At 40.5% G+C, this 6,771-nt stretch overlaps 1 long non-coding RNA gene across 1 annotated transcript; it reads left to right on the top strand.

Moving 5' to 3' along the window:
* The first annotated feature begins 4,198 nt into the window (after window positions 1-4,198).
* On the top strand, window positions 4,199-6,562 carry LOC105921747. The gene is made up of 4 exons (XR_002427519.2): window positions 4,199-4,340; window positions 4,586-4,693; window positions 6,135-6,172; window positions 6,362-6,562. It is a non-coding gene; the product is annotated as an uncharacterized LOC105921747 (long non-coding RNA).
* The last annotated feature ends 209 nt before the right edge of the window (window positions 6,563-6,771 follow it).

Raw genomic sequence — 6,771 nt, 5'->3', positions numbered from 1 at the left:
ATAGGAGCTAAATGCTGCTTCCCCTTGTCTGGTTCTGGTTCTGGTTCTGGTTCTGCAGAGCAGACTGGAGCCAGAAGACCTGAGTGGTCTGGAGGGTTGATGCCCTGATAACAAGTCTGTGATGGATTTAGGTGCTAATTCAGGGATTTATAGACTAACAGAAGGATTTTAAAGTCTATTCTCTGAGATCCAGGGAGCCATGGAAGGACTTCAGAACCGGGTCCATGTTCTCTACGTTCTTAGTCTAGTGAGGACTTCAGAACCGGGTCCATGTTCTCTATGTTCTTAGTCTCAGTGAGGACTTCAGAACCGGGTCCATGTTCTCTACGTTCTTAGTCTCAGTGAGGACTTCAGAACCGGGTCCATGTTCTCTACGTTCTTAGTCTCAGTGAGGACTTCAGAACCGGGTCCATGTTCTCTATGTTTTTAGTCTTAGTGAGGACTTCAGAACCGGGTCCATGTTCTCTACGTTCTTAGTCTTAGTGGAAGGACTTCAGAACCGGGTCCATGTTCTCTACGTTCTTAGTCTTAGTGAGGACTTTAGAACCGGGTCCATGTTCTCTACGTTCTTAGTCTTAGTGAGGACGCGGGCAGCAGCGTTCTGGATCAGCTGCAGCGTTCTGATCCACTTTTTAGGCAGACCTGTGAAAACACCGTTGCAGTGATCAGTTCTACTAAAGATAAACATGGATTAGTTTTTCCAGATCCTGTTGAGACATCAGTCCTTTAATCCTGCAAATGTTCTCCAGGTTCTAGAAGGTCCACTTTGTAATTGTCTTCAGATGGAGGTTCAGGTGTGAGTCCATCACTACTCCCAGGTTTCAGGCCTGATCAGTGGTTCCTAGCTGAAGCGACTGAGGCTGTGAGCTAACTCTTGATCTCTCCTCTATTGGTCCAAAAATAATTATTTCCATTTAGTTTTTATTCAATTGAAGAACATTTTGACACATCCAGGCATTGATTTCTTCTAGGCATTTAATCAGAGCTTGAACTGGTCCATAGTCACCTGGTGACATGGTGATGTAGAGCTGTGTGTCGTCTGCATAGTTATGGTAGCTGATGTTGTTTTTATGATCTGAGCTGGAGGAGCATGTAGATATTGAAGAGGAAGAACCCAGGATGGACCTTTGGAGAACCCCACATGTGATTTTTGTCATCTTTGATGTAAAGTTACCTACTGACACTAAAAGTCCTTTAAGTAGGATTTAAATGAGTGAAGTGCTGTAGCAGAAAGGTTGACCCAGTTCTCCGGGCGTTCTAACAGAATGGAGTGATCGACAGTATTGAATGCTGCACTAAGGTCCAATAGAACCAGCACGGTGGTTCTTCCACAGTCTGCATTTATATGGATGTCATTAAACACCTTGATAAGGGCCGTCAACATGACTTTGGTACTGAACTTGATATGTATGTACAAACTGATCCTCTAATCTTTAGGATTTTCTCTGTAAAGAAGTTAGAAAGTTCATTGCAGGCCCTGGTGGAGTGGAGTTCAGAAGCCACGGACACAGGAGGATGTGTTAACCTATCGACTGTGGAAAATAAGACACGAGCAATATTAATGTTTTTATTGATAATCTCAGAGAAGAAAGATTCTCTTGCATTTTTCAGTTGTAAGTTATATCTGTAAAGTCTCTCTTTATAGATGTCATAGTGAACCTGGAGTCTGTTCCTTCTCCACCTGCGTTCAGCTTTTCCACATTCTCTTTTTTCACTTCTAACTGCTGGAGCATTTCTCCAAGGAGATTTATTCTTCCTGGAAAAAACCTTCACTTTAACTGGAGCAATGCAGTCAATGATGTCTGAGATTTTAGACTGAAAGTTATCTACTAGCTCATCTACTGAGTTGCAGCATAAGGTTGAAGTAGCAGAGTAAGCTTGAATAAAAGTTTCAGTGACATTGTCCTTAAAGGTGCGTTTTCTTACGATGTCCCTTTGGCTAAATGAGTCACTGGAAATGATACATTCAAAGGTAACAGAAAAGTGATCAGATAGGGCAACAACAGTTACATTGATCTTAGAAATCTTTAGACCTTTAGTGATGATTAAGTCTAAAATATGTTCCTGTGTGTGTGTTGGCTGTTTAACATGCTGAGTTAAATGAAAGTTTCTAAGTGTGTCACACAGTTCTTTTGCACTTCTGTCTTCAGGGTTGTCAACGTGAAAGTTAAAGTCTCCCACAATAATTAAACAGTCATAATCAACACATATCACAGACAGCAGGTCACTGAAATCATTAAAAAAGTTTGATGTGGACTTAGGAGGCCTGTAAACATTCAGAAACATAGTTCGTACCGGGCTCTTTACCTGGAGAGCCAAATGTTCAAGAGAGTTAAATTTTCCCAAAAACACCTTTTTACACTTTAGTGAATCATTAAACAATGTTGCTACTCCTCCACCTTTCCTTTGCTGTCTGCTCTTACAAAGGAAATTGTAGTTTGGAGGTGTCAACTCCATCAGAATAACTGCTTCACTAGATTCATGTAACCATGTTTCTGTTAAAAACATTACATCAAGATTATTGTCAGTAATGAAGTCATTGATCAAAAATGATTTTCCTGACAGAGATCTTATGTTTAATACAACCAGCTTTGCACATCTAGTGACTGAAATATTTCTTTGCTAAACAGCTCAAGCTCAGTCAGATTAGACGGAGAGTGTGTGAGAACAGCAGTTTTCAGATCTTGTCACATATTCTCGATTGGGGTTAGAGCTGGACTTTGACGGGCCATTCAAACACATAAATATATTTAGTTTTAAACCGTTCCACTGTCACCCTGGCTTTATTTTTAGGGTTATATACCTCCTGGAAGGCAAACCTCCACCCCAGTCTCAAGTCTTTTGCAGACTCCAGCAGGTTTTCTGGACATCTAAGGCTATCACAGAGCAGCTGTAATTATACTGAGATTAGATCACACACAGGTGGACTCTACAAACTGGGAGCATCAGTTCTGGTTCCACCTGCATCTACTGAATGAGCGGTTAAAGAGTTTCAATGTTTTAATCAAAACTTTGCTTTAAGTTGGACAGAGTTCATGTGTGTAATGCTGAAACTGATCTTGTGGTCAGCTTGTGGTTTCCTCAGCAGACTCTAACCCACCTCGTTGTCTCCTCTGCAGCTCTGCAGGTGACAAACAGCCCTTCTGTCCAAGCAGTGAAACAGCTGCATGGAGCAGCTGGAGAAGACTTCTCAGTGACATGTGGCATTACTTTCTCTGGAACATGGAAGGTCTTCTGCAGGGAAGACTGTGCAGGAGGAAACATTCTGATTCAAACCCAGCAGCATGCAGCTCAGAGGGAACGATACAGCATTGAATGTGTTAAAAATGTATTAACAGATACTTACCTTTTTTCTGTGAACATCTCAAACCTACATGAGTCTGACTCAGGACTGTACAGATGTGGTTTGGGCGACTCTTTGTCCTCAGTCACCTACCAGGATTTCAGACTCGTTGTTCTTGAAGGTGAGTTTCTGTTAAACCTGCTGAAACATTTTATCTCTGAAGGCAAGTTTAAATATAAAGCACTTCTCAGTAGCAAGATGATTCAAAGTGCTATACATGAACAAAAAAATAAAACATTAAAAAAGAAAGAAAAAATTACAGAGACAAAGGAAATACATTACAGAGGAAAGCATACGGCAATGGAATAGTAGGCCAAGATATAAGACAAGTTAGATAACAAACTTCAACATTAACGTTTAAATACAACTCTAATCAAATAGTTTTTTTTAAAGATTGAAGGAAACTTTTTCAGTAGGTGCAGATGGAAGCTGATTATTGTTCAGTCATACTATGTAAAAGGAACTAATTGAAACCTTGAGCACATATGAACTTGGAGGGAGTCCCCACAGCATGACGCTGGCACCACCATGTTTCACTGTGGGTGTCTCCAGGGTGTCAGGGTTCTGCAACACTTGGGGATTAGCATAGACGTAGACCCAAAGGTTCAGTTTTGGTTACATCTGACCAGAGAACCTTTCGTAGACCTGACTTCCTGCTGCCTTCTTCCAGTGATGCTTTCTTCTCTCCACTCTTCAGTAAAGAGCAGATATTAATGTTTGTTTATCCATCTCTGAGGAGTCCATCTTTATTTTCCTTATCTGTTCTTGTCCCAGATGGTCAAAATGTGTCACTTATCACCTCTTAATCTTCCATCTGGTCTCTGCATTTTTTCAGCGTCTGCCTCATCAACCCCCAGTTCAGCTTCAGGTGATTCAGCCTTCACACCAACAGCCACACTGAGTTTTGGCAACAGTTCAGGAAGTCTCACACCTTCACCTTCCTCTGAAACCACTAATCAGTCAGTTCTGAGCATGGAGGAGATGCCAACATCTAAAGGTACATCCACTCAGTTTTTAGTTCATTAACCTTTGGTACTCTAAATGGAGATCTGTTTCTACCTGGTATGTTATGTTGAGAGTGTTCAACAGAAACAAAATCCACAGATTAATATTTCCTTTTAAGATCTTGCTGTGCACTTTTACATTTTGAAACAACAAAGTCTTCAAACATTGTTTCGTTTGCATCTGAGGAGATGTTGGTTCTATGCACAAAGAAACTAACCACTGTGTTTGTGTCTTTAGAAATGTCTGCAGAGCTTCTGCTGGTTGTTGGTCTGGCCGTCACTGGCATCCTGTTATCTGGGGTGTTGCTGGTTTTCTGCACAAAAAGGTGTCATAATCATCGGAAAGGTAAACAACAGGAAACACATAGATCATTCTGTGGGTTGGGGGGGGGTAGCAAAACCCATAAAAAGAAGGGGAAAGATCAGCAGCAACATGAGTGGCACATGGGAACCAGTCAGAGCTTGCTAACGGTGTGGGGCACATGAATCTGCAGCCAGGGTGTGAAACCAAAGGGAGCTACAGATTTCTGTCGCTGTCTGAACACAGGCTGCAGCTCTATGCCAACAACAACCTGCCACCTGCAAGGGTTAAGGCCCATCCAGCTGCTGATACTGAGCAGAGAGCAGCTGGGTCACTCTGAGATAAAAATCTATACAAACAGGTTGATGTTTCAGACTCTTGGTGTAATCGTCTCACAGTGGTCAGCGCATAAAAAATAATTCTGCATGATTATTTCTGATAGGAAGTTGATACTTCAACATAATTGTTTTTAAACCCTGGTATCTAAACTCCTATCTGAGTAATAAATGTGAATACTTTTGACACCGCTGGCTCACAGTGCTGCCCTCAAAGTGAAGTTATGAGCAACACTGCCAGCTTCACGTTGATTTCTGTGCTCAGCTCGCTGCCGCGCTGCCCTGCTCTGCCATCAAGTGACATCAAGTGGAAATGTGCGCTGGGTTCACCACTTCCTCTGTGATAGCAGCCAAAGGTCGCCTTCAGAAAGCAAGAGGGCCCCAATGTCTCCATGCCTACTGCAGCCGCCGGCTCGGCTCACAGTTAGAGGGACTGAGGAGTCCGAACCAAGCAGCCGCCTCAAAAGATAACCCAACTCAAAATGATGAGAAAGTCTAATACAAACTGCATTTTGTAAACATTGTATGTCGAAAAAGTGCTCAGATATTACTGAGATTTTATTTGAGATATTATTTTGTATCATGAATAAATCCAGCCTGATTTGGTCCAAAAACTGAGCCTGCAGGAAATTATGTGTTCAGAGGAATACTGACCGGTCAGATTTTATACTACAATATGTGAAATTTACAGTATTAACTTATAATATCACTATTGCCTCATTATTCAATCATCATATACTTATATATTAGTACTTATTTATACACACGTATACATACATACACTTGAATGTGTGGTTTGTTAACATGATGCATAGAGTGGCTCTAATGACAATTAACTGTATATAACATTAGTAAAACTCTTTACCGTTTTGGTTAAGCAATGTAGAAACAGGCTGATCAGAGACAATACCAACTTTATGTACAAAGTGTTTTAAAGTGTTGCACATTACTACAAACTATAAACATGCATTAAAAGAAGAAAAAGGAATAAAACATGAAATTAAATTCCTGAGTCTGTCACTCTGAGTTGAATCCATTTTACTGATCAGGTGATTCATGTCTGAGCGGCTGGACTGATCGTTGGTGTAAATGGGTTTTTATCAATTATTTCAGGAATGTCTAACATTTGCCATTAATTTAAATTCCTCCAGGTACGAAGGCAGGAGGATCTGACAGAACTGATCAGCAGGTAATCCATCAGTCTTGGTTTAAGTTTAAAGGATTTCTTATTAAAAACAAAAAGATTATTTACATTTTATGTCTACAAAATTTTAATCACGACACATGATAATTCTAAATCGACATTAATTAAATAAATGCCATTGATGTGTCGATTAAAGACTGACAGTTTTTATTTTTTATTTTTTTTTTATTTTAGGGTGGTGATTATGAAAATTATCCCTCTGGGGAATTGATTTACCAGAACGTCAAACCTGTCGACAGGAGCAGGAAGTAGATGTGAAGAACGGGGAAATCCATATGAGATCCTGGGTTGACTCCTGGGTTGTGTTTCTGTCGCTACAACCTGGAAATGTTACATTCAAAGTACCAGCAGAAAATTAATAAAAACTATGTCACTATGAAAGGTTTTTGAGGAAGAGTTTCCACTCGTCTGGGACTTTGGATCTTTGCTGTAATTCATTTTCTATTGTGTTTCTTTCTGTTTCTTTTTTACATGTCATGTCTGGCGGTGTAGCTTTAAGAATCGATGTCTTAATGCCAAAAAGAGCCCAACAGGTTTTACTTTCACAAGTGGAGCGTTACTGCTTTCACAATAGTGCTCCACTT

The sequence above is a fragment of the Fundulus heteroclitus genome, chromosome 1 (assembly GCF_011125445.2).
Source record: "Fundulus heteroclitus isolate FHET01 chromosome 1, MU-UCD_Fhet_4.1, whole genome shotgun sequence".
NCBI classification, from domain to species: Eukaryota; Metazoa; Chordata; class Actinopteri; order Cyprinodontiformes; family Fundulidae; genus Fundulus; species Fundulus heteroclitus.
This window is presented reverse-complemented; position numbering and strand designations above follow the sequence as displayed.